The 25,772-nt window shown below is 50.6% G+C and overlaps 1 protein-coding gene across 6 annotated transcripts in view; it reads left to right on the plus strand.

Moving 5' to 3' along the window:
- The first annotated feature begins 13,218 nt into the window (after positions 1-13,218).
- Mbp (myelin basic protein) overlaps positions 13,219-25,772 on the plus strand; it is a 110,063-nt gene continuing 97,509 nt past the window's right edge. The window contains exon 1 of one of the 6 annotated variants that reach the window (XM_020165061.2): positions 13,219-13,339. The gene's annotated coding sequence lies outside the window, so the exon portion shown is untranslated. The remainder of the gene's footprint in view (positions 13,340-25,772) is intronic. The other 5 variants (XM_020165058.2, XM_020165055.2, XM_020165063.2 and 2 more) reach the window with 5 other exon arrangements.

A 25,772-nucleotide genomic window follows, 5' to 3' on the forward strand; every position in this document is an offset into this window, starting at 1 on the left:
TTTCAGTTGTCAAAGCATTATTTCATTCTTCTGAAATGGAACAGATAACTTTATATGTTGGCTTGGAGTCAGTTTATCAGCATTGAGTTGAATTTCAGCGTGACTTGCTTGAGCAGTGGTCAAGTTTGTCCACCTGGGGCGACATTCCCAGTCTGGCATTACGTCCCATGAGCTGCTGAAGTTACCTCCTAAAGACAAATCAAGTCAGTGCCTTTCCCCCATCCCACTGTTACCGTCAGTCTCACAACCCTCACCCAGCAGTGCTGAATGAAATGCAAGCTAGCTTTGCTTTTTAACATTAACAGAGTCCTGGGCAGCCAGGGAAGCACCAGAAGGTCATTCCCTGCTTCCTCCCCTTCTATGCTCTTGCTTCTTCCAATAAATTCCTTCTCCTTTTTTGATTTCATATTGTGTCACGGTTTTGCTCAAGCGAGTGTGAGTTGGTGTCTGAGGCATGCCACTCGTGGACCTTCCTGGGGTTGCTGTGCAAAGTCCCACACCTGGGTGACTGAAAACAAGAGAAACAATTGTCTCACAGTCCTAGACCAAGAGGTGGAAGTCAAGTGTTGACTCCTTCTTAGAGGCTCCTTAGAAGAAGGACTTGCTCTCTCCTTGCTCCGGGGGTTCTGGGAAACCCGTGCATTGCTTGGTTTGCAACTGTGTCATTTCAATCTCTGTTCCCATCTTCACATGGCCCTCTCCTCATGTGTCTTTTGTCCAAATTTCCCTCTTCTTAAGGAAGCACTAGTGCTTAGGTTAGGTGTCACCTCAGTCCAGCATGACTACACTAAGCTGATATGATCTACAAAGACCTGTTTCTAAGTAAGGTCACCTTCACAGGTGTCAGAAGTTCAGAATGACCATCTCTTTGCAGGGGACCCCCAAACATTGACACACAGCATTGCTAGAGTGACCTTAACAAATAATCAATAAAATTATTTCATTTACCAAGTGAGTACATTGAAAATGGTTTGTCTCTCTGCTGCATTAAAGCTTTCCCAGGCTCTGCCCCTGGAAAGACACTGTGCCTCCACGTGGCTGTGAGGTCACCCTGAAGGGAGCCTTGTCTCTAACCCCTGGCTGCCCCAGCCCTCGGTCCCGTTTAGAGATACCACCTTGTGGCCATTCCCTCCCCTCGATGTGGACAGACCCTGTTCAACTCCCAGGTGATGGGGATATCAGCAGAATGTTTCTTTTAACAGATCTAACCCTGTATTCACTTACAGTGTCAACTGGGAAGCTCTTCCATGGACTTCAGGAGGACATGGACCAACATGGTCCACTGCCCACAAACAACGCCAGAAGACAACCATTGTTTCAGCCCCGATCACAAGGGCTGGTTTCTCTCATATGCATCAAGAAATAGCCAATAAACTCTTAGGAAAAGTGGTGAAAGGCCATGGACAGACAATTCACAAAAAAGGCCAGAAGCTCAGCCTCACTCACTGTGACACCTGCACCCCATGCTCCCGTGGTTGCTCTCCACCTGCAGAGCAGAAAGCTGTTAGCTCAGCATAAGGTGGGGCCTGAGAAGGACATCCTGCATTGTTTATCAAAACAGGACACAGACCCTTGACCCAGCAACCACCCTAGGACACACTCACATGTGCGTGAAATAATGCTACAGTAATGTCTCTAGCTACAGGACGGGGAAAATGAATTATACCACATCCACAAAATGAAATTCCGTGCACAGTTTTTAAATGGGTGTGTTCCCTATCGTAGTCCGATTAGGCTGCTGGAGCAAAATAATGAAAACAACAGAAATGTACTTCCCATAGCTCTGGAGGTGGGAAGTCTGAGATCAAGGCACAGACTGGGTGTCTTGTGAGAGCCATCTCTTGTTCACAGGTGGCCCCTGTCTCGTGTGCTCACAGAGTAGGAGGTGTGAGGAATCTACTCCATCTCCACCTCATCTCCTGCCAGAGGCCCCATTCCCAACACTACCACTTCAGGAGTCAGAACATCAGCAAGTGGATTTGGGAAGGATGCAAGCATTCAGATCACAGTGACCTTCATATAAATTTCGTGTGCGTCAACTTTATACCATGTAATGCCTGAGGCTGGGAAGCAGAAAGGGTATGTATGCATTCAACTGCCTCTGAGTGTCTACATAATCTCCTGGGTCTTTAAGCATGAAACCCATCATTCTACACTGATTTTGAAATGACTCATACTACTTGAATATCTCCCTGCATGAACTCATGAACCATTGACATGAAAAAATTCTTAGTTCTCTCATTGCTTAGTGGCTCCCAATTGTCAATAATACTTGTAATTACGATAACATTGTTCAGTTTGTTTTTCATGACAGAAAGAAGCTCAAAAAGATTAAAACATATAACCACTAGATGTTACTCCATGCTTTTTAAATTTCATGCAAGGATCCAGAAATATTTTGATATCACTACATTTTGTATCATTCCAACTTGTCATGAATTTTTTAAATCTATGCCCTAAATTCAATACCATAGGCAAACATTCTTTTAAAGCTTTCTCCAAAGACAAAGTTACTAAATTAATATATTACTAAAACATTACATTCATTTAATCAACAAATATTTACTAATGCTTACCACACAAAATTAAGGTCTTCCTAGACCTTCCATGTACAATGACAAGGAACAGAAAAGAAGGGAGGGAGGAAGAAGAAAGGGAGGAAGAAAGGGGGGAAGGGAGAGAGGGAAGAAGGAAGAAAGGAAGGAAAGAAGAGAGGGAGGAAAGGAAGGGAGGAAGGGAGAAGGGAAGGGAAGGAGGAAAGGAAGGAAAAGAGGGAGGGAAGGGAGGGAACAGAGAAGGGAGGGAAGGGAGGGAGGAGGGAAGAGGAGAAGGGAGGGAGGGAGGAAGGAAGGAAATAAGAGCTGTAAATGATGACACCATCCAATGATGATGCTGGTTAGGAGCACACTCTCAGTCATTTATTTTTAGGTAGCTATATTTGTGCGGTGGGTCTCAGGTGTGCTCTAACGGAGGCCTGCAGGGTGCAAGGCCCTGGGAGACTCCAGAGCCACTCAGACTGGCTCTGGTGAAACTGGCTTTCAGTGACAGAAACATATGTGTCACTGTGGGAAGCAGACATTATAGACGGTTTGTTTTCTCTCACTCTGTGCAAGTAGCAACTCCCTCTGCTCCAAGACTGCTGAATCCCTCCCATCTCCCCTTCTCTCTCCACTGGTTGCTTTCTCTGCAGCCCTCTGGCTCTCTTTTGCATTCTTCCAAGAAATGAATAATTTGGCATTTTAAACAAGTTCAGAGGCACACATTAGCACAAAAATCCCATAAGGATCCAGTGTTTGGACAGACACAGATGCATCTCAATGGCCTCACTGTGATTCTGTCTCCACACAGCCTTTCCCTCCAGAGCCTTTCGTGCCAGCAGATGACAGAGGTGAGAGAGAATTTGGTTCCACCTAGAGCACAGGTGAGCCACACCTGAGTCAAGCAAACCCCGCTGTCCCCACTCACTATGGTCAGCAAGCTGGAAGGCCTGACCTTTCTCAAGGTGGCCAGAGGGTTATCCCAGACACACATTTGCTTCAATAGTTTTATTGCATGTTTCAAATGCATTGCATGTCTCCTTCAGATGTGGCCTCAAACTCCCACCTCACAGCTAGAAGGGACAGCCACCACCTCCAGTGCAAACCCAGCATCCTGAGCCCCTGTGTCCCCTCCTTACCTGTCTGCCTTGTTCCACAAAACTCCCGGCCCCACACTGTCTCTGGTTTCCAGGTCTCAGGGCCCCTGTCATTACTCAGCACTGAGTGTCACATAAATGGTGGTACATATTCCCTTTTGCTTTTGTATTTGATAGCATGAAATGATTACCAAAACGGATTCGATAATAGGTAGTACACTAATTATCTAAAAACAATCCCCAGGGCTGGAGTGTGGCTCAAGTGGTAGAGTGCCTGCCTAGTAAGCTTAAGGCCCTGAGTTCAAATTCCAGTACTGCCAAAAAAGAAGAGATGACTTAAAAATAATCCTCATAAAGAATTTTTAATAATTGCTTGGATTTTCAATGACCCTGACTTAGAACAAAATAGTTAAAAACTAAAATAAGCTTGTAAGAATAGCCTTAAGAGATACATAGAATGACAAACAGAAACCCTCTATCTATTAGCTGACATTAATTTAACATTTTAGTTTCATGATATGTTAAAGCACATGCAATATGAAACTTTGTATATTATTAAAGAAACAAGAAGAGCTATGTTACTTAATATCAACATTGGCACTCCACTCTGAGTAAAATTAGGAGGAGGACCGAGCACTGCTCTCTGAATGAAGACACCTCCAGGCCAGCACCCCAACAGCTCGGTGCCCCGAGCGAGGGGCCTCAGTGAAGAGCTGAAACCCGCGTCCAAAATGAAAACAGTTGATGGATTGCATTTCATTTGCTTCTCCAGTGGCATTTGCATTTGACCGTGAATCAAAGCTCTAAAGTAATTCCGTTAGAATGTTAGAACGTCCATTTTCAACCAGTACAAAATTGACGTTATTGGAAAGGCGGGAGGGCTTTTCAAGGGCTCCGGGTTCAAACAACATTCCGCTCTCCCGGAGGCTGACCTTGACTGCACCCTCCACAGCGGGAGAGTATCAATCACAGAGATGAATAAACTGAATATTCCACCCGTCTGGCTAAGGTGCATGAACCAGGGACGGTCTGCAGAGCCACACATCAACGCAGGTCTCCTCTGAATTTCCACAATAGGCCAGAGAGGATGAAATAATTTTTGTAGAACAGCATTTGAAATTCTGCTCTTGTCCATATTTTTTATAATAGTAATCAGAAAACAGATTACACCTGCCCCCGAAAAAAATAATTCGACATTTAAAAGAAGTTCTGATGCGCGCATTAGCACAAAAGTCCCATTAGTGTCCCGAACGTCTGGCGGACGCATCTCAGAGGCCTCTGCCGGGACTTCATCTTTCAACTCCAGCAAACGCTTTTTTTTTTTTTTTTTTAAAGCATCCAGATTTCTGGCCTAAGGGCAATTATTTCCTTAAAGTTCACGAAGTGTGGGAGGCAAATGAAAAATGCATATTAACATCTGTGTATATATATATATATGTCCTCCAGCAATAAAAGTTAAACATTAAATTGCAATACGACTCTAAGAGCTGCCAGAGAAAAGGCTCTATGTATAATTTTAGTCATTTGTATTAGGTGTCCATATAACCAAGAAAGTCTGCACAAATTCCCAAATGATCTTAGGAAGGACTGAAGGCCTTCTGAAGGGAATAAATTTTATGTGCCAGCCTGTCTGGGCTGCATGGCCATCAAATGCTAACCCTGGGGTTGCTGGGAAGGTGTTCTAGGTGTGATTGGCACCTAAAACTCAGGTGACTTAGGGCTAAGGAGCTGACCCCTGAATAAAACACGTGGGCTTCATCTGATCTGATGAATCCCTGAGAGCAAAGACAGAGGTTGTTGGGGAGAGAGGGATTCTCTTGGAGATAGATAGCAGCCCCAGCATCCCCGAGGTCCAGCCTGACACCAGCTTGCGGTTTTCACACCTGCCGGGGGCCCCAATCACATGAACCACTTCCTTGAAATATATAGAGGAAAGATAGATAGATAGATAGATAGATTGATTGATTGACTGATAGACAGATACACAAGTAAAAAAATAGATAACTGCCCTCTGTTCCTCTAGAGAATTTGACCAGCACATCTTCCCACACGGCAGAGGTGATGGACTTACAGACACCTGACAGTTTTTGGCAGGGTTAAACTCTGTGGATAATGATCGGCAGCCCTGGGAATTCATCATCTTAGTGAAGAGATTCTTCCAGGTTTTAAATCAAGCTTCTCACCCACAATCCCAGTTCTCAACCCTACACACTAGGTTCCCTCAAGCTTTTTAATTTCTGTTTTCACCTGCCAAGACCATGGAGGCGTAAAGAGGCAGAAAGATGAGGAAGCCAAACACCAAACCCATCAGTGTCACAGCATAGTTAGAATTTTCCTCTGGGTGTCCCCTTCCACCTACTGTCCCTAGAGTTGTCCATGTGATCCTCCTGCATCGCTATCTGACCAGGGCTCTCCCCAGCCTCAAAGCCGCCCTGGCCTAGGAGGCCCACCCAGGGGGCCACCTCCAGACTCATCGTGGGGTTTTGTGTTCTCAGCAGGAGCTTTTGTTACCCAGTTCCACCACTGGGCAAGTGTCCCATGCATGCCCTTCCTATTTCCCCCATCAGTCCTGTACCCCAGAAGCACCTGGTTCTCTGGAGAAGTCTTTAGGGTCTTCCTGGCCTTTGGTGGAGCTCACTGGTCACACTCCGGGTTTCCTGGCCCCCTTGCAAACTGCACTGCTGCAGCCTTCACCCTGCCCTGGAGATGACCACTGCCAGGGGGGCTGGGACTGGGACCCGGGCTCTGAGGCCAGCGCTTGGCTCCATGTGGCAGGCAGCTCACATCCTACAGATGTCAGTGACAGTTATGGATTTCCACCTCCAGTGACAGACCAGACTCCAGTGGAGTTCTGGTCTCCACTGGGAGGTAGAAAGAGTCGGGCACAGCAGTCTTCCAAGGATGACCATGAGGAGGGTGAGCAGGGGGATGCAGGACACCTGCAGGTGGGGAAGGAGGCTGGGTGTCCTTCAAGGGTGTAAGAAGCTCAGCTTTGACTGGACTTTGGGGCTGGCCCAGGTGATGGACTATGGAAGGGGGCAGGTCTAACATGAGACCCTGGTGCCCCGTCTCCCCCAAGCACCCATGGCCTTTCCTCTTGTCCTTCTGATCTCTCCCCTCCCTTCGTTCACTGTCACATGTCTTCTGCTGCTGATTTGCTTGATTTCTACCTGAACCCACAGTTTCTCTAAGTCGTCATAGCCTCTGGTTTCTGTCTGTGAGGGACAGCATTTGTCTCCCTAGCTGCTCTACAAAGTGCCTTGATCTAGGTGACACGATACTAAATTAATCTCTTGCAGCCTGGAGCCCAGAAGTCTGAGGTTGGGTGTAGGCAGGGCCAAGGGCCTCTTGTGAAGACTCAAGGGAGGGTCCCTCTGCTGCCTCCTCCAACTGCTGGTGGCCCAGGTGCTCCTAGGCTGTGACCGCATGGCTCCATCCCTTCCTCTACCTTCACAGGGATGCCTTGCCTTCCCTCCATCTCCTCATTGGAGCAGGGCTCCAGCCCTTGAATCAGGGACCACACTAATGACCTCACCCTGACTGGACCATGAGGTCACATTTACAGGTCCCGGGTGGTTTCTACCAGACACAGTTCAATCTATATGAGGGAAAGTTCTTAAGAGAAACACAATTTTCTACCCTTGGGGATAAACTCCAGAAGGAACCATGGCCTTAGGGCACCAGCACAGGCAGTCCCTCACTGTACTCCCCCGGGAGTCTGGGCAGGAAAGAGATGATGAGGAAAGGCGTGCAGACCTCCACACCACAGGCGACCCGCTCTGGGCTTCCTCCCTCCTCCTGTGCCATGGATCCCTCCCAGCACCCTGAGCTGACTCTGACTGAGTCCCCAACGTGACTCTTCAAACTCCCTCAGAGCTTGTCCTTATCTCCCTCTTGATGCTGCCCGTTGCCTATCACACTGAGGTCACATCAGAGTCACACTGATTGCCATGGTTCTGAACTTACCTTCAAAGCTGGCTGTGTGCTGACATGTTGACTTTATCTACTGTTATGGAGAAAAATGTAGCTCCTACATCTTCAGCACCCAAGCCGCATTGCTGGCTGTGCTCCACCTTCCCTGCCCCGCCCCCCTGCTTCCCAGCTCAGGTCTGCCACCCTACTCTGCCACACCACACACACCCAAGGTGGGGGGCAACACAGGAGCAGGATATTTGGAACACAACATTCAGTACTCTGTTTTCTCTCCTGTGCACTAACCAACCTTCTGTTATTGACTAAGTGTTTGTGTCCCCTAAAACCTGTATGTTTAGCCCTAGCCCCAAGGGGAGGGCCTTTGAAAGCTGACTACACTTAGATGATCTCTCTCGCTCCCCACGTGAGGAGGTGAGTGCCACATGGAGGAGGCATCATCTGGGCACCAGGCAGCAGCCCTCAACAGACACCAAAACTGCCACCTCCTCGATCTTCAGCCTGCAGAGCGCTGAGAAACACTTGTCTATAATCTAAGCCCCTGGCCTCTGGCACTTTGTTACACTTGCCCGAGGTTTGCCCGCGCTGACAAACTTGCCCTCCAAGTGGCACCTGAGTCCCGTGAACTGCATTTCCTGTTTCTGTAGCAACGTGTGTATAGGTAACATCTTCACAGCTAGCCCAGGATTTTTCAGAAATGCCGTGGATGGACGACTGGACAAGTGAGCAAGACCTCGCCCACCAAGGAGTGGGTGGCACTTGAGCTGTGGGAACAATTCAGCCACGAGGTAAGGACAGCAATTAACTCTGCATTACAGATGACAGGACTGAGGCACACAAAGGTTTAGACATTCACTCATGATCACACAGCCACACAGCTAAGAAATGACACATGGCGGTGGGCTGTCCTTCAGATGCAGAGAAAGGAGAAGGACCATCAGGCTAGAAAGGTGGGGGCCTTTCCTCATGCGTGTAGCTGTGAGTCTTGGAATGCCTGGGAAAAGTGGCTCAGATGGCTAAGGGGTCACGGGGTGGGGTCCCATGTGGTCCTTCCCAGGCTCCCTAGCAGGGTGATGGGCGCCCCCTTCAGGGATGCTTGGACACCTGCCTGCACAGGGTGCCCTCAGGGAGGCAGGACTCAGAGCTATGAGACCCCCAGGAGTGGAATACCTGCCTCACGAAGCCCATGACGGCCCCCTCCCTTGCAGGGTTTGGGGAAATGCTGTCTGCTGCCCCAGTCCCTGCCCTGGCTCTGTGAGCTGCTAAGCAGGTCACTGACCCTCTGAGCTCAGGTGCCTCACCTGAATCGCAAACGTCACCAAAGGATGGACTCCAGGTTTGCTGCAAGTAAGTCAGCGCAGGCAAAGTGCCCAGCACGAGGCACATGTTGGACAAACATTGCTGGTGTGGTTGGGACATGAAATGTCCCCAAAAAGGCTTGGTCCCCAACTGGTGGCGCTATTTTGGGAGGTTCTGGAAGCTTTAGGAGGTGGGGCCTCATTGGATGAAGTAGGTCACTGGGGGTGGGCCCTTGGGGGCTGTATCTTGTCCTGGACCCCTCTCTGTGGCTCTTTCTACTTCCTGTCACCATGAGTGGAGTAGCTTCTGCCACATGTTCCTGCTGCCACCACATACAGCCTCACCATGGGCCCAGAATCAACAGTCTAGACCCATGACCAACTCTGAAACTGTGAACTGAAATAAATTGTTCCTCCTTTAAGTTGGTCTCTGGGGCATTGTTGTTATCACAATGCCAAAGTAGGCAACACAATTAGTTCTGATGGTGGCTGTGTTGCTATCAGTTCCTGGGGCTGGGCAGCAGGCCAGCCTCTGCCTCACCTGCCTGTCCCCTCTCTCAAGTAGCCGCTGTGCTCAAGGGCTCCCTCTGCTGGCCATGCTTCCCTGTGCCAATGTCTCCCAGGCTCACAACTCCAAGCTCTGCAGGATCCCCTGGATGGCCCTCCCGCCCGCCCTTCTGGTTTGGACTGCCTAGGCCCCATGGCTCCAAGCGCCTTGAGGGTACACCGTATTTAAGTGCTCAATAAACACTTTTGACTAAGTAATAGGTGAGTGGTAAACAAGAATGAAGGACGGACATGCTTGCCAAGAAGACTGTCAGTTAATAAGGTGCTTTCTTTCCTGGACTTGGAGCTCCTGCTTATCTTCATGGAGCACATGAGCTGGGCAGTGGCACAGACCCCCAGCATTCCATGTCCCCATCCTTTCCTTTATCCTTCCAGCAGACTCCTCCAGCCACGGTGATGCATAGTTCACTACCCTAAACTTAGCCGACTCAAGCTACAACCATTGTACTGTGCTGCGGGCTGGGAGTTGGGAAAGCACCCAGGGAGCCAGCTGTTTCTGCTTCATGGCATCTGACAGCTCAGCCGGGAAGGGAGGCCCAAAGGCAGAAAGCAGCTGCCGGCTGTCCACTCATGCATCTAGAGGCCAATGCTGAGTGTCTCACCTAGGCGTCCACCCGGAGTGTGTGTGTGTGTGTGTGTGTGTGTGTGTGTGTGTGTGTGTCTTTGTCTGTCTGTGTGTCTGGTCCATGTGACTACTTGGGATTCCTCAAGGCATAGTGGCTGGGTTCCAAGGTGAATGTCCAAGAGAGAGACGGTCATGTGTGTAGAGGCAATCACAGTGTCACCTGAGTTCAGAAGGAGGGGGACAGACCACACTTCTCCATAGCACAAGAGTCAAAGCCACACAGGAAAGGGAACGTGGGGTTGGATATAGTGCTGGGTCCACTTTTGGAAAATATAGGCTCCCCTGCTAACTCTATCCCAAAGTGTCTACTTGTGAGTGCAGGGGCCTAAGAATTAATGAGGTTTACAGAAAAGCAGCATACACAGTTAGAGATCACACTGGGAAATACAGACATTCTAGAAGCGATAAAAACAGTAGTTACTGACCACAGTAAGATATCTGTTGAATGCAGACTTGCCCATAAATTTCAATAGTGGAGTGGGACTTTGATCTTTATGGAGAGCTAAATAAAAGTGATGTTTTTATTTTTAGGAATAACATTATGGCATTAGATAAAATATTATACATGTTTTTACATTTTGTAAAAATTTATAAAAATATAATAAATTGATGGCAGAAAATGTGAACAGCTTTTTGTTTTCTCTCACATAACCCCAATCCTACAAGCCTCTGTCTATCTATCTACCTATCTACCTATCATCTACCTATCTATCTATTGATCTACCTATCTACCTATCTACCTCTCCTTCCCTCCCTCCCTTTCTTTTCTTTCTTTCTTTTTTTTCCAGGTGTCTTACCAGAAGTGAAGTGGCAAGTGGTTTTTTGTGAGTGTGTGAATAAGTACCTATAGCTGCGTTCTACAGCTCCCAGTGTTTTTCTTGTTCACATAAGGTTGCACTTTCTGAAATTCACTCGCCTAATTTTTCTGGTGGTCACCAGTGACCACCAGAGTCCATCCAGTTATTAACTGGGGTGCTTGGTGAGACAATGAGCCCTCAGTCACAGGTAAACCATCTGAATTATCAAAACCACCAGCCAATGGTTCGTTACAGATGGGATAAAAATGAAGCCAGCTCTTTCATAAACAAAATATAACTACAAAAGTAAATCTGTTGATGAAAAATAAAGAAAACTCAAAACAAAACCAGCCTGAAATCTACTGGAAATTATTTGGACTAACTTACTTCCTAACTGAGCTTGGGTAAATGCCTTGGGTGTCCGTCATGCACACACCCTTGCCTGCTTGCTAGCTTGTGAGATGCACAGGAGGCTACGCCCTTGCCCTCTGGCTATCTGAAGTTCTGTGAGAGAAGGAGGTCATTGCAACATGACTTGCTTAAAAATGCTGAGGATACCACAGGGCTCTGATCATCACTTGTCAAACGATGCCTTTCAGTTCTACTCAGCAAAATGAACATCTGCCATTTTGCTATGTAAAAGTTTGATTCCACAGTGAGGTGGCAGCTTCTACCTCCTCCATCCCCCGTCCTTGAGTTCTGGTCCTCTTCCTAACACGAGGAGAGGAAAAGCCACTGAGCCCAGACCTTTAACTGCTGTTCAGCTGCGATGCTAACAACATAATCAACACTTTCTTGCTCCTTTTCCCTGCAGTTTATGGAGTTTTAAAACTGTCTGGCTCCCTATTCACATGAACACCATATCGAAACTAAATAAGCAGGTACAATTTCATAAACACCGTTGAAGGAGATTTAGCTGGTGCTTGGCATGTCTGCCACCTGCGCAGGTGACTGCCGGCTAGGTGATGCTTCCACAAACCACCAGGAGACCAGCAGAGGCAGCCTGGCACGCAGGGACAAAAGCCTGAGGGGCTCCCTGATGCCCAGCACTGCGACACCAGCAGGGCAGGATGGAGTCTTCCTGGCTCATCAAGTAGGGAAGAATCAAGGAGACACTGAGGGGCAGAAGAAGCTGCGTGCGATTCCCGGACAAACGTGGAAAGGGACCCAGAATTCCAGCATCCTCTGGCGTGAGCTCTAAGGATGACTCCAGACAGCGGCGTTGTGTGACTTATTCCCACCCTGTTGTCCTTTACGTAATGCAAGCATGACATTACAGGGCAGCAAAACGGAGAGCAGAAACACTCCATCTCTGGCATGACCGCTCCCATCCCCTGCCCTCCTCACCTCCCGGCTGGAATTCTCAGGCTGGTCGTGCTCTTTCCCTCCTGGGGGAAGGGACAGGTGGCTATGTGGTAGTTGGGATATTTGTCCTAGGAACACCAGCGTTTGAACACGGTTGCTAGACCTCGGGTCTCTGAGCAGCCTGTTAGGCTGGCAATGCTGAGAGCGGGTTGTAATATGTCTTTCCAGCTGGCCTAGGGGACAGGAGGAGGGGACCCGGTCACACTGGTGTCCCTTATAAATATGTGGGTCCCCAGCTGCCCCCTGAAATGTACACTCTAAATCCCTAACAGGGACTGGTGTCAGGAATAACCAAGGGCTCATTCCATATCTCTCCTGTCCCCTACTTCACACCACCAAGACCAGGCTGGTGAATTCAAAGATCCCTCTGACTCCATTGTGTCCAGCTGGGTCATGTCCAAACAGCAGGCTTCCTTTGGGCCCAGGGGATGGGTGATGAATTCCACCGGAGAGGGCCAGCCTCTGTGGGGCAGAACAGTACTACTCCACCTGCACTGGGGTTTGTATTTTTCCCTGCTGGCTTAGCCTGCCTCGGAGGAGACAGTGCTCCCCTCAGGCTCTCCAGGACACCAACACCCAGGAGCCCTGGGAGGACCTCGGCGAGTGCCTCCACTGCAGATCCAGGTGGCCTCCCCTCCAGGAGACCAGAGCCTGGGTCAGTCGCTGAGATCGTGGGACTCCAGGAGGCCAGGAGGGACGGGCGCTGAACGGAGTGGGGCTGCTGGCTGCGGCGCGCCGGCGGGGTGGAGGCCAGGCGTGGAGATGCTGTCTAGGCCCCTGGGGCGAGGCCGGGTCCAGCAGGTTTCCGAGGCCAGAAGCTCCAGGTCGCAGCGCTGAGCCCCTGCCCCCCCCCGGGGCCGAGCTGCGCCTGTCCCCGCGTGTCCCCGGGCGCCGGGCGCGGCGTCCAGGTGGGGCTGGCGCGTGTTCACCTGCGCGCAGGAAGCGCGGGGAGGCGGGGCGGGGAAGCGGGGTGCGCGCCCGTCCCCGGAGCCGCCGTCAGTCACCGCCGCCGCGCGCCAGCGAGGACGAGCCTCGGCCTGGCGGCCCGCGACCCCAGAAGGCCGCGCCGGGGACCAGCGACCCCGCGACGGCCCTCGGCCTCGGAGGGACGAGCGCAGCACCGGTGGGTGATCCTTGGCGGGGGCGCGCGGGGTGGCCCTGGAGCCTTTGTCTCGGCGGCCCTCGGGAGGGGACCCCGGAGCCCGGCCTTCCCGGGCGGGGGCGCGCTGTCCCCGAGGCCGGACTCCCGGTCCCTCTCCTGGGCCGGTGGGGGAGGTGGGAAGAGGGGTCACGCGGCGCAGGTGGCCGGACAGGTGGCAGCACGATGGCCTCCCGGACATCTCGCCATGTCCTCACCCCGATCCTCCTAGCGAGGGGTGACCACGTCAGTCTAGGGCCGGGGCACTGGACGCCGACGGGGTTCCCGAGGTTGTCCCAGCCAGGCCCTGCGACCCCGGGGTCGCTGAAACAGCGCGCGGCCTAGGGCGGCGGTGAGAGGTGGGGAGGAGTTTAGGGGCGGGAGGTGACAACGGCCAAAAGGGGCCACGCGGGGACCCGGTGCAGGTGATCGGCTGAAGGGCGGGCTGGGGTCCATCTTAGCCTCGCTTCTCCTGGCGACACACCTGCAGCCTGGCGCGCGGCCCCTGGCCCTGCCCCTCCCCCCAGGGAGAAGCACAGTTTCCCTTTGAGTAAGGAGGGCGGTGACAAGCGACTCGCCTGGCTTCCGCCCTCTCGGGCCTGTCCCAGGCTCCCAGGCCTGGCTCGTACAGCCAGCAGCCCACCCCTGCCTACCTGCGGCTTGCTAGGTCTTCCTGCCGCACTTCCTGGGGTGATGCCCCTGAGCCAAGGTCGGTCCACCTGAGTGTGTTCTGCCTTCAATTGCTGTCACTCTAGGTTTTATGGCATGCTCATATGGGTGCTAGGGTCTTTTAGGGTCTACCATAGACCTGATTTGGAAGGTGGAGAGGTGGGTTGGACAAAGTTTTAAAGTTCTTTGGGAGTCCCAGTAAGACTGGGAGGAGATACAGCAGTCTGAACCCTTGTTTTCTGCCAGCTGGACAGCGCTTGTCCAGCTGGGCACATGTAGCTGGGCCTTGGTGTGGGGGGAGGTAAATGGATAGGTTCAGGCCTTGCTTCTGCCTGTTCTGGCCACTCCAGCTAAGCTAGGAAGGGCTTTTCAGGAAGGAAGCTTTCAGAAGCATACCATTTAACACATGGGGTTTTGGATATTTGATCCCACAAGCTCAGGGAGGCATTTTGCAGCCTGTCACCCACTGGTCAGAGGATGCGTCTGAATTGGGCCCACTCTTGTCCAGCAGCCTCCCGGCAGGCACCTCCCAATGAGGACGGGCTTGCTTGGAGGCTGGGGTCCTGGTTGTGTGAATGTCCAGCCCAGAGGTGCCATAGTAAGTGACAGCCAGAGACTACAGATGACCACAGTTCACATTGCAGTTTCCCGAAGCCCAGGAGGAGGCACAGCTGCAGATATTTTTAAGTGGCTACCCAGAAACCTGAGGGACAGACCCTGTTACAAATGGCTGTGAATGACATTGGTACGTAACCCCGAGTTAACTCTTCTGAAGGGACCACTTCTATTAACAAGGTGAAACAAAACCTATTTGGTTCAAATCCTCTTTGAAAATCTTTGTAAAACCTGCCCAGAGATGGGAAAGTGTTTGGCAAGTGACTCGTTCTGGGTATGGTGTTTATTGCTCACTTGGGACTTGACGGCAGTGTTGGGGGACAATGTGTGTGCTTACTAGAGGTGTCTGCTCAGTGGTGCAGTGGAAGAGATTATTCTTTCTTGTGGTCTTTCTATTTCTGACTGAATTTTTAATTGCTAATTGAAGGGTTTCTTATTTGACACTAATGACTTCTATTTTCTCTCTAAGTTCTTTAAAAATCTGACTCCCTTCAGATTTAGCAGCTCTCTGCCTTTTCAAAAGCCAGTAGAATTTATGGGCCACTTACAAATCACTGGATGCCCTTCTAAGTTTTGACTTCTCATAGTAGTCTTTACTTCGGGGGGAGACCCTCGTTTGATGTCACTGCCCTGTTAGCAGCCTGTCTTTATGGAGGAGGTGTTCAAGACACAAAAAGGCCAGAGAAGTTTCCCCAGGAGTGCTCAGCTGAGATGAAGAGGCATTCAGTCTTAGGAAAAGTCTCCTCACCCCAACTCCTCCTGGTCACTCAAAGGTGCCCTGCATTTCTCTGTCTTTTCACCACTAATGGGAGACAAGGCCCATTAAAGCAGGCTTCCATCCCAGGGTGACTTGGCCTTAAGGGAACTGCCATCTCTTTGCTGTCATCCCCTCCTTAACTTCTTCTGTCGATAGAGAAGAAAAGAAAGTATTCCAGTAACTCAGAAGACTTTTAGATAAGCAGTGGGGTTCTTCTGTTGGCCCACTATCAGCCACTAAAGAAAGTCCAGAGCCATGGTGACAAACCAGGAAACTCCTGAGCAGAAATGCCAGATGAGGAGCTGCACAGTCTGTGAGCAGGTTAGAAATCTGTCCACTCTGCAGTGCGTGGGCTTCCACCAGAGGCAGAACCAGTGGGAGGTGTGCACAGGGTTCTAGTGCACAGGCCAGCTTGTGCAGTGGTGGGGGCCGGCTCGGTGAGTCCACTGCCTTGGGACAGCCAGCAGGAGCACAGCTGGAGCTCCACTGAGACTGAGCTGCTGGCCTCAGGCAGAGCCTTCCTCTTATTGCAGCTGGGGATGCATTTTCTAAAGCAACCAGAATGACTTGGACTGTCGTTTAAAAATGCAAAATTGTAGTTCTGAACAGATTTTTTTGGGCTCCATGAACAAAACCAGGACAGCCAAAGGACGATCCTAAACAGACCAATGTGAGGTTAGTCTCTGGAACGTATAGAAAGTTCTGAAAACAAGAAAAATGTGTGACTGAACAGGCTCCATACCTCGAGGAGAAAACCCTAGTGGACTAATAAAATGTGAAAAGAATTGTAATCTGCTGCTAACAGAGAAATAAAAATTTAATGGCAACAAGGTACCTTTCCCATGTGGCACACTGAAAATTCTTAAATTCTCACTAAAGATACAGAAAATGAGAACTCACGTGATTGAGTAGAGTGCTGCAAACAGGAGCACATTACAGAATAATCTAGAAAGGCGACACTATCCCAACAATATCCCAACCTGGATTTTCACATCGATGGAGCCCCGTTCAGCCCTGTTCAGATCTCCTACTTTACCAGTTTACACACCCCGTGTGTGTGTGTGCTTTCATGTGATGCTGCTGTGGTGTGGGCCAGCTGACTGCCCATTCAACCCACAGGTCAGTGTCATGCAGCGTGCCTCATGCCACCCCTTACAGTCAAGACCAACTTCCTCCATTCCCGTCCCTCAACTCTGGCAGTCACAAATCTGTTCCTCGTGTTCTAGCATTTTGTCCCTTCAAGAGAGCTGCCCCAGTGGACTCACCCAGACACGGGACTCTTGACGTTGACGTGCCTTTCACTCAGCACAGTGCTCTTGCAATCATGAGGCTGGTGAGCAATCCCAAGTCCCCTCCAGCTCCCTGCTTCTCACTGCTGCACGGTGTTCCACAGTGCACACGGCCTGCAGTTCCTTCAACCACTCTCTCTTTGAGGGGTGCGTGGGTTATTCTGGTTTGAGGTCACTGCACAGAAAGCGGCTGTGGACATTCCCACACAGAGTTTTGGGTGAATGTAGTTGCATTTCTTTGGAAATAGAGTCCCAAGCACGCAACTGATGAGGTGTATGTAAGCACAGTGATGTCTGCCTTCTGGAAACCGTGGTCCCCCAAATCCGGTCACTTCTTCTGCCCATTATCTTGGTGAATTGTTTGTTTTTCAAATGCTGACTTTTCCTTAGTTCGTATTTTTACCTGTCCTGTGGTTTGCAGTTGTTTTCGGCTTAGCTTGTCTTTTCTCTTTAGTACAGGGTCATTTCCAGAGAAAACCTTTTTTATGTTGGTGCATTTCCATTTATTAATGTTTCTTTTCATATGAAGTCTTAAGGACTCCTGTCTGTTGAGGTCTTGAAGATTTCCTTATGGTTTCCTTTTGCAAGTTTTATAGTTTCACACTTAACACTTCAGCCTGTGATCTATTTTGTGTGAGTTTTTGTATAATGTGAGGTTTTTGTTTTAAAGTTTCTTGAATTAAAACTTAGCATACTGATTATCTGGGGTGGCCAGGATGGTACAGCTCACTGAAATTATCTTCCTGATATTAATACTTCAGATGATGGCCTCCATATTCCCTTGTTTCTTGGGAGATGGGGGCAGCAGGACAGAGAGGCACTGAGAGAGGTGACCCTGAAATTATTTGCACAAGAAACGGGTGTCACTCCTGCAGCTGCATCTGTCCCCATGGTTTCATGACACAGGAATTCTCAATGACTTTGTTCAAGACTGTGTAACAGGACAGGGTTGCAAGTGTTGGCCCCACCATTTAGGGTGTCAGGTGACAAGATCTTCTCAAAGCTGGCATGGATAGGGCCCAGCAAATGCCATGCAAGTGCCATAGGCCATGTCCAGGTTGACCAAAACCTGCACAGAGAGCGGGAGAGAAGCTTCCACCCAATCTGCTTTTCACCTGGTGTCTCAGGAAACCTGAAGTCCAAGAGGTCAGCACACACAAAAACTTACCCGGGTTGTTTAGCTTTCAAGCAGGGGAAGGGATTTGGTGTGGCAGCTGGGTACCCGACTGAGCATCTGCCCTGGCTCCGTCCTGACTCTCCGTCCCCTCACTAGGGAGGGCCCCAGCTGGTGTGCGGTTCTGCTTGTGTGGGCCGCACCCACCTGCACATGTTTCACTGAGATTTCTTATGAATGAAGCATCCTAGGCCTGCTGTCTCCAAGGACACCACAGTCATGGGGGCTGGAATGTGTTTTAGTGAAAGCCCCAGTAAAGTCAGGACCCACGCTGTAAATGACAGGGAAATGGGTCGTGAGGACCCGCCTGTGTCTCCGTCTACACAACTCCTCTGAATGCTTGTGTAGATGATGACAAGCACACGCTTTCATGTGATGGAAAAACCTTTATGCAGCACTAACACCCGAATTTACGAAGAACTCGGGATGATAATGAATTTTTATTTGTATCATGGATTTCTAATACCTTCTCATATTGACAGAGTGGCCTTTTATTTCCTGCCCGTGAGTGCAGCTGTATCTGACGAGGCTACTGTGGGTGCTCATATCCCTTGTTCGCTTTCTTACACATGAAAGCTAACATGTTCAGTGAACTCACTGTCTCAGCAGGGATTATAGCGCTGTGCTGCTCTCTTCACACGTACAGCAAACGTGACCTTCATTAAGAAAACTCACCAACTGTCTTCTACACACCAGATGCTCTTCACACCTCGGACTGTGCCAAGAGTAGACAGATGTAGTTCTTGCCCTCGAAGTGGTTGTGGTTTTATTAGGGATTCTAGAAGTCCACAAAATGCTCCCCAAGGTGACTTACTTGCTAAATGCTGTGCGATGTGTACAAAGAAAATGTGGCAGAATTTCTGAAGACCAGGACTGGCCCTTGTAGAGGCCTCCATCTTTCACTGATAATCAGTTTTGTGGTCTGTCTGTGCTTTCAGTCCATTGACCCATTCTCCTCACAGCTCATGACTTCTCCTCGTTGTCTGTCTGGTCATCCTCACAGCCTTTGAGGAAGCTCCTGTGTCATCCCTGCTGGAGACTGTTACAACCTGGAGCCTCCCTTTCCCCGTTTCTAGGTGTCTTCTTCCTCCCCGTCCCCTGGCGTTGAAAACCATGGTGGCTCTTCCCAGTTTTCTACCTTTCCCCCTGCTTTGTTACAGAACAAACAAATGTTCCATTATGTACTTACATTCAGGGAAAGCGTTTTATTCACTCAAATACCTGCCACAGTACAGGGTCCTAGAATCTGTAGCCTAAGCAGATGGCAAATTCTGCTAATCCCAGCCCCACCTCCCAGCTGATGCACAGCAAGGGCCAGAGTGTTAAGACAGCGGTCCAATATCGGATGCCAGACCTGGGGCATGGTTATTCAGCTTAAGTTGTTGTCCTGAAAGACAGGAGAGTTAAATCCATCTTCTAATAAAATAAACAAAAATGACTGTCGTGTGCTGTAGGAGCTAGGCTTGTCACGTGTGTGGTGTGTGGCAGGTGTGTATGGGGTTTGGGGTGTGTATGGGGTTTGGGGTGTGTATGGGGTTTGGGGTGTGTGTGTGTGTGTGTGTGATGGGTGGGGACAGTGTATTTCTGGTGTTTTTATTCTGCTTCCTAAATTTCTGAGGAAGTAATGAGCTAGACTCTCGAGGCCAGGGCCTGTGAGGTGTGGACCTCAGCCGCAGTTGTCCTCCGAGGCAGGTGGGGCACACATGCAGCTTCCTGCTTCACCGTGTGTTGCTGTGTCTGAGGGGTGGGGTTCCAGGGCAGATGGTGCTTCATTCCCTCATCCTTTTCACTCGCGCAGACTTACAGGTGCAGAGGAGGATTTAAAGCAGGTAGCAGACTGCCGGTTGGAAATGGTCGTACAAAAGGGAGGTGGAGCACAAAATACTGGGATCAGCCCTCCTGTGTGAATGCAGTGAAATTCCTTTACAAAGCCACATTAGGCAATAGTCCTGATACTAAATACATAAATCAGATAGACAGATAAGATGAAGTGAGCTGTAAGAAGTCAGGGTGAATTTTATTGTGAGTGTAGATAGAAAACTGGACAATGTTTTCTACCATTTCTAATAAAAACAGAAAAGAACTACATTTGCTCCTACAGGTGGAGAAGGTCCCCACTGGTACTTTTGCATGGTTGGTGTGGTGCCATCAGCTCACTGACTTCTGTGTCCCCGACAGCCACTTCTCTGTTTGCACCACCTATGTGAGGAGTTTGAAACCTCACCCCGGGTTCTCCCACAGAGGCTATAGTACACTTAATTGCCATCATGTCATGCATCCCTGTAAGCGCCATGAAAGTTGGAAGCATTGCAAGGTAGAAATACCTTCGACGCTCCTGACCTCAGGTCATTGGAGCCCAGCTGGGGTCTTGCTGGGGACACTTTACTGGCCTGCTTTTGGCAGCATCCTCCAGCCCAGCTATTCTATAACAAGATGTCAAATATCTCCAGTAACTTACTGAATTCTGTGCCAACCGTGCAAACAGAATGTCTGTGTGCCTGTGCTTCCCGCCACCGTAAAGTCAAAAACTGCGTGTCAGACCATCAAAGTCAGGGATCGTGGAGATCCAGAGACACTTACCTGGAGGTGTGGGGAGAATGGGGGCAGGCGAGCTTCCATTCACTCCTCAAGCCAGCCAAAGCTCTGACTGGTGTGGTGCCGTGGGCTTGGTGAAAGAAAGAAAAACAGCCCCAGCTGAGGTCTTGGTACTGCACCAGCTACAAATCTGCACTTTCTCCCATGACACAGCCTGTCCCCACCTCATGTGCGGGTCTGCAGGTCATCCAGTAGGACTTGTCACAACCATGTCAGATGCTGCGTACACTGACCTAGTTTTAGATGCTTCCACTTTAGCAACCCTGAACAGTTTTCAGAGGTGTGTCCCCTGCATTAGGACTGTGAAAAAAAGTAATTGATTCATAGATGCACCTTCCCCTGACAGCTCTTAGGGGATTGTTTCAACATAACTAAGACATTGACATCTTATCTAATCACAAACCCTCTCGCCTTCTGAAGGGCAGTCTCGTCTTTGGAGACACTGGGGTCCCCATGACGCCCTGAGGAGGAGGTCTCCATCTGTCAGTGACAACAGCCTCCTGACAGCACCACTGAGCCCTGGGAGGTGCTGGCCCTGGCTGCTCCTGGCTCCTCCTCTGCCCCATTGGGATTTGAGGTTCTCAGCCTTGTGAGAAGTGAGGACAGCTATGGCTCACCAGCCACCCTCCTATTCAGCACCCACCGTGGACAAGCTCTGCTTCTTCCAAGCTTCCCAGGACAGGAGGTGAGCTAAGGCTCCCCTGCCTGAACAAAGGCTCTGGCCTGGATGGGACTCCAGCCTCCTGCTCCTGGAGTCTCCTGCAGGGAGGCTGTAGGGCTCGCGGCTGCCCCTGTGGCCCTGGTTCTGGCAGCACCTGCCCCTCTTGACTGTGTGTCAAATGTGATGCACAGCCTAAGGGCAGCCTGATGTTCTCAAAACCCATGTGCACAGGCAGCTATTTGTGTGTAGTGTGCACGTGCGCACCCGGTCTGGGGTAGGGGAGAATGCTTCAGGTTGTCCCTTATCTGGTATTTGGTATTTGGACTGGTATTTGCTGAGTGCCTGCTGTGTTCCATCACATTTGTAGCAGTGAGGAAGAGAGCAAGGATCCTGGTGGTATGCAGAGCGGGCAGCAGCCAGGGGCCTGGCCTGGTGCTCAGGGCCCAGTGTTTGAGAGGACATGCAGGCAGAGCCCACCACCAAGTGACTTTACTATGTCTTTCATGACCCTACAAGGTCCACGGGATAGGTGGAACCAGTACTAGGCTACTTCTTGGGTCCTAGGTCTCCCTGAGGACAAGTCCTCACTTCCAGGCCTTCAACTGGTGGGCAGATCCCAGCAGATTCAGGAGGGTCCATGTCCCCTACCCTATTCAGCCTGAGCTAGTGGGGGCAGACCCTGGAAGGGCCATTTGCTTTTTACCTGAAACGGATTGGGAACAAGATGTTAGATAAGGTTTCTCAGTGCAGGCCAGAGAGCACACCTGCTTCCGTTCTAGTGCCCTGAGTCACAGAGAGGAGCAGTGTGTGTGTGTGTGTGTGTGTGTTCTACATGTGATGTGTGTATACATGTGGTATGTGAGTGGTGTGTGGTGTCTAGGAAGTGTGTGTGACGTGTCTATGTGCTGTGTGGTGTGTGTGTCTGTGTTGTGTCTGTGTCTGTGTGGATATGTGTGGTGAATGTGCTGTGTGTGTGTTGGAATGCACCCCCTGCTCTGTCTCTCCCTGCTGTCTCTGGCACCCAAGGCCTCATTGGCATGGCAGACACCGTAACAGTGAGTGTTGGTCGACCCTCATCCTGCTTTGGGATCCAGCTGTCGGCAGTTGACACCATACAGACAGCTTGTAAAATGCTTGTCAGGAGACACTGTGCTCATAAAGATGCCCTTGTCCACACCTGCCCTGCCCTTGCAGAAGCCCCAGGGCACTGGTGCAGACTGGGTCCCCTCATTCCTGAGAAAGCAAGAAGACAGTGTGCAGAGAGATGAAGGGCTGCTGGGGAACTTGGGCCCCCGCTCCCCACACCGCCGTTCCCATCCCACCGTGCCATGCTGCCCCTGGAAGTCCATTCTGGGCCATCTGTGGAAGTTCCCGCCCCCATTTGGATTCTGTGATTAAAGTCAAATGATAACTTATTTCTCTACAAATGGTGTAATTCCAGAAAGTACGTATGGTGAGGACACTAGTCATAATTTCAGTGTAGTCACAGTTTACGGGGCCAGTCACAAAATTGTGACTACAGTCTGCCAGAAAGTTTGCATTTTCCTGCCTTGCCTCTAATTCCTGTAACAGACATTCCTGGAAAATCTTGATTTTGATTTATAAAGACCTGACCTCGTAGTGGTCAATCATTGACTTCGAAAGGGAACTCATCATTTTGGCCGCACAGACATCGTTTTTAGGCATTGAGTGACGTGCATGAAGCACTGGAAAGTTCAAGTTCAAAGTGCAAGCTAGCGGGCAGCCTGTGTTCACAGTGTGTGCTTTGCACCCTGGGTCTTTGCACTTTCGTTACTCAGTCTTCCAGGGACAGCGTTTCAGAAGAGGAACCGATGCAGTCCTAGGCAGCTCCCTCCCTTATTGGCTTTCCATGAGAGTTTTCACGTGGAGGAAAGGGAGCATAAAAAGAAAGCCTGTCCAAGTTGTTTATGTTCTTCGAGTCATCAGCGCAGACATTCAAAGACACAAGACACTGGAGAAAGTGACATGACCTCTCTAACTTTAAGGTGGACCTTCTTTCCTTGGTAACCCCAAAACTCCATGCATCCAGAACCCACTTGATATGGCACCGAGTCCTCTGGTCCGTCCACAGCTTGAACTAACACTCCAGGAGCCTCGTGCTGCGTGGAGTGAGGCTCAGCTGGACCAGAGGGCGCTTCTGCCTGGCCCTGCCCAGGACGGCCGTGTGGCCTGTGCCTAAGCTTCACGTCTTTCGGCATCAGCAAAGCGGGGAGGTCAGCCAGCACCTGGCCTGGGGCGAGCACCGGCCAGCGCCAAGTCCAGTCTGAGCCCTCGGCGTTGCTCTGTGTCCGTGTTGTCTTGAGACATGTCTCCCTCCCTTGTCTACACATCATCAGTGCTTGCTGCCATCTTTACGTTCCTGTTGTGTTGTAGGAAGAACAGGACTCGTCCAGAGAAGATAAAGGGCCATCTGAGAAGGTGGGATCCAAGCCATGTCACCTGTGGAACCACCCCAGGGTTGATGACCACTCAGAACATTCTTTTCCCTGATTAGAATCTGAAAGGTTCTGGAAAGTTCCAGAAAGTTCTAGAAGGAAGTCACTTGGTAAAATGCCACATGCCTGTGGGGAGACGGGGCACTGATCAGAAGATAGGCTCTGAGCCAGTCTCCTGTGGGACCATGGTGGGGTCCCAGAATGGCCTTCATCCCCCTAGAGATTTGAGATCAACACCTAGGATTTGGTTGTTTGGTCGCAGCTCAGACTACAGCTCTGGGGGCCAGGCCTCATGCAGACTTTCAGACCTGTGCATGGCCAGCGTGGTGCTTCTTCCACACAGGCTGCCAGGGCCACCAGCAGCCTGGTAGGGCTGAGATAAGCATGCCGGTCAGGCGACACCATTCTGCATGTTGTCACTGGCGCTGTTGGGAGCCATGCCAGGCAATGGTGCCGGTCACGCAGGATACACGCCCCATGGTCACAACACAGGCGTGTCTGCCATGCCATGGAGGGAGATGCCTGAAGGTGGGGAAACCCAAGCTGGGGTTTGTGCCCAGGACCTGTAAGACACTGACCAGTGGCCCACGAAACCTCCAGGAAGTGGAGTTTGCCACCTGGGGTTTTCAGCTAAGGAGAGGCAGGGACCAAAACCCCGGAGTAAGCCAGGAGGACAGGTCATTCCTGGCATGTCAGTTCCTCGGGCCTTAGGTACTTCCTTCCTGAGCCCTGCCCCAGAATGCTGGCCGCGGGCAGGGCAGTTGTGCAGGACAAAAGCCAGCACAGGGAGACATTTCTTCCTCGTGACTACGCCATGCCAGTGTGACTGCAAATCTGCAGAGATGCACAGGCTGTGAAGGACCTTGTGTCCCTCAGTCAGTCCTCCCCCATGCAATCAGAAGCCTGGCCACAGGCAAAGTGCTGTCCAGCCTGTCCAGTCTCTCAGACCGAGGGCAGCTTCCTCATGACTGCTGTTCTCACACGCAGAGTTTCAGCTCTTCCCCTAACAGCTACAAAAACTAACTGCAGACCAGTGCGTGTGTTTATCTTAATACCTAGTAAGTACCCTGATGGGAGAGAAAGACATGTCAGGCCTAGCCAACCTGAGCTCGTTTGATCGTTTCTTCCTTTCGGAAGATGTCCTGCTATAGTTTATAGGATGTCAGAGCTAGCCGGGACCTCCAGGACCAGGAATGTGCTGCTTTGTTCTGCTAGTGGTATTACCTACAAATCAGCTGATGCTCTGAAGTGGTCAGTCCGAAGGACTGAAGTAAATTTTCAGTAAACTCCACTTTTCCTCAATTCCTAATTTTCTTTTAAAATGCTTTTGGATAACCTTCAGGTAGTGCTCTGTGTGATAGCTCTACTTAGGCCTGAGAAAAAATCCAGGGATGATGACAATGAGTTCTGTCATCTGATTCTGATACCCCAGACCAAGAATCCCATCCCAGGAAATCGAGCAGCCGGCCTCTCCTCAGTGCTGACATGAGTGAGTGCAGATGGGCCTGTGGAGCTGTGTGTTTGTAGGAGCCATCATCGAACTGCAGTGCTGGGCTGAAGACGGAGGGAGCCTGGGGCTCCTACTGTCCCACAGAAGCTGGCTCTGAGGCCAATGGCCTTTTCACATGGGCTTTGGCCTCAGCTTCTTGGAGGATGATGGGTTCCTGGGTGATTCTTCACCTCAAGAAACCCGCCCCTGAGAGTTTGGTCATCACAGTAGGACTGTATCACCATCCAGAGTCAGATGGCGGGGGGTCTCTGGGACCTCATCTGAGACTGTCCCAGTACCGCCAAGAGAATTCTGTTCCTTTATGGGTTCACCACTATTCGGTCACACCAGGCCCCTCTCCAACTCCTCTCCAGGCCTTTGCACAGGCCTCCCTGTGCCTGGAACTCTCTCCCCTCTCCCTAGAGTCTCACCTGCAGCTCCTACTCACCCTGCAGGGACCACTCTCTGCCACGTCCCCTGCTTAGAGACAAAGTTCCATGGATGCTCCAAAGGACAGAAACAAACTCTCCCACCACTGAAGAGTTGGTTCCTTTGGGAACTTTTGGGGAGGAGGGAGTCCCCTCCTTGCTGAACCCAGCTTTGGTGGCTCCAGGAATCCTTGGCACCCCTGACCTGTGCTGCTACCTCATTGGCACACAACGGCAACCCAGGCTCCTCCTGTGTTTCTGTGTACGAGCGCCTGGGGTTGGGTT

Source organism: Castor canadensis, chromosome 4 (assembly GCF_047511655.1).
Source record: "Castor canadensis chromosome 4, mCasCan1.hap1v2, whole genome shotgun sequence".
NCBI lineage: Eukaryota > Metazoa > Chordata > Mammalia > Rodentia > Castoridae > Castor > Castor canadensis.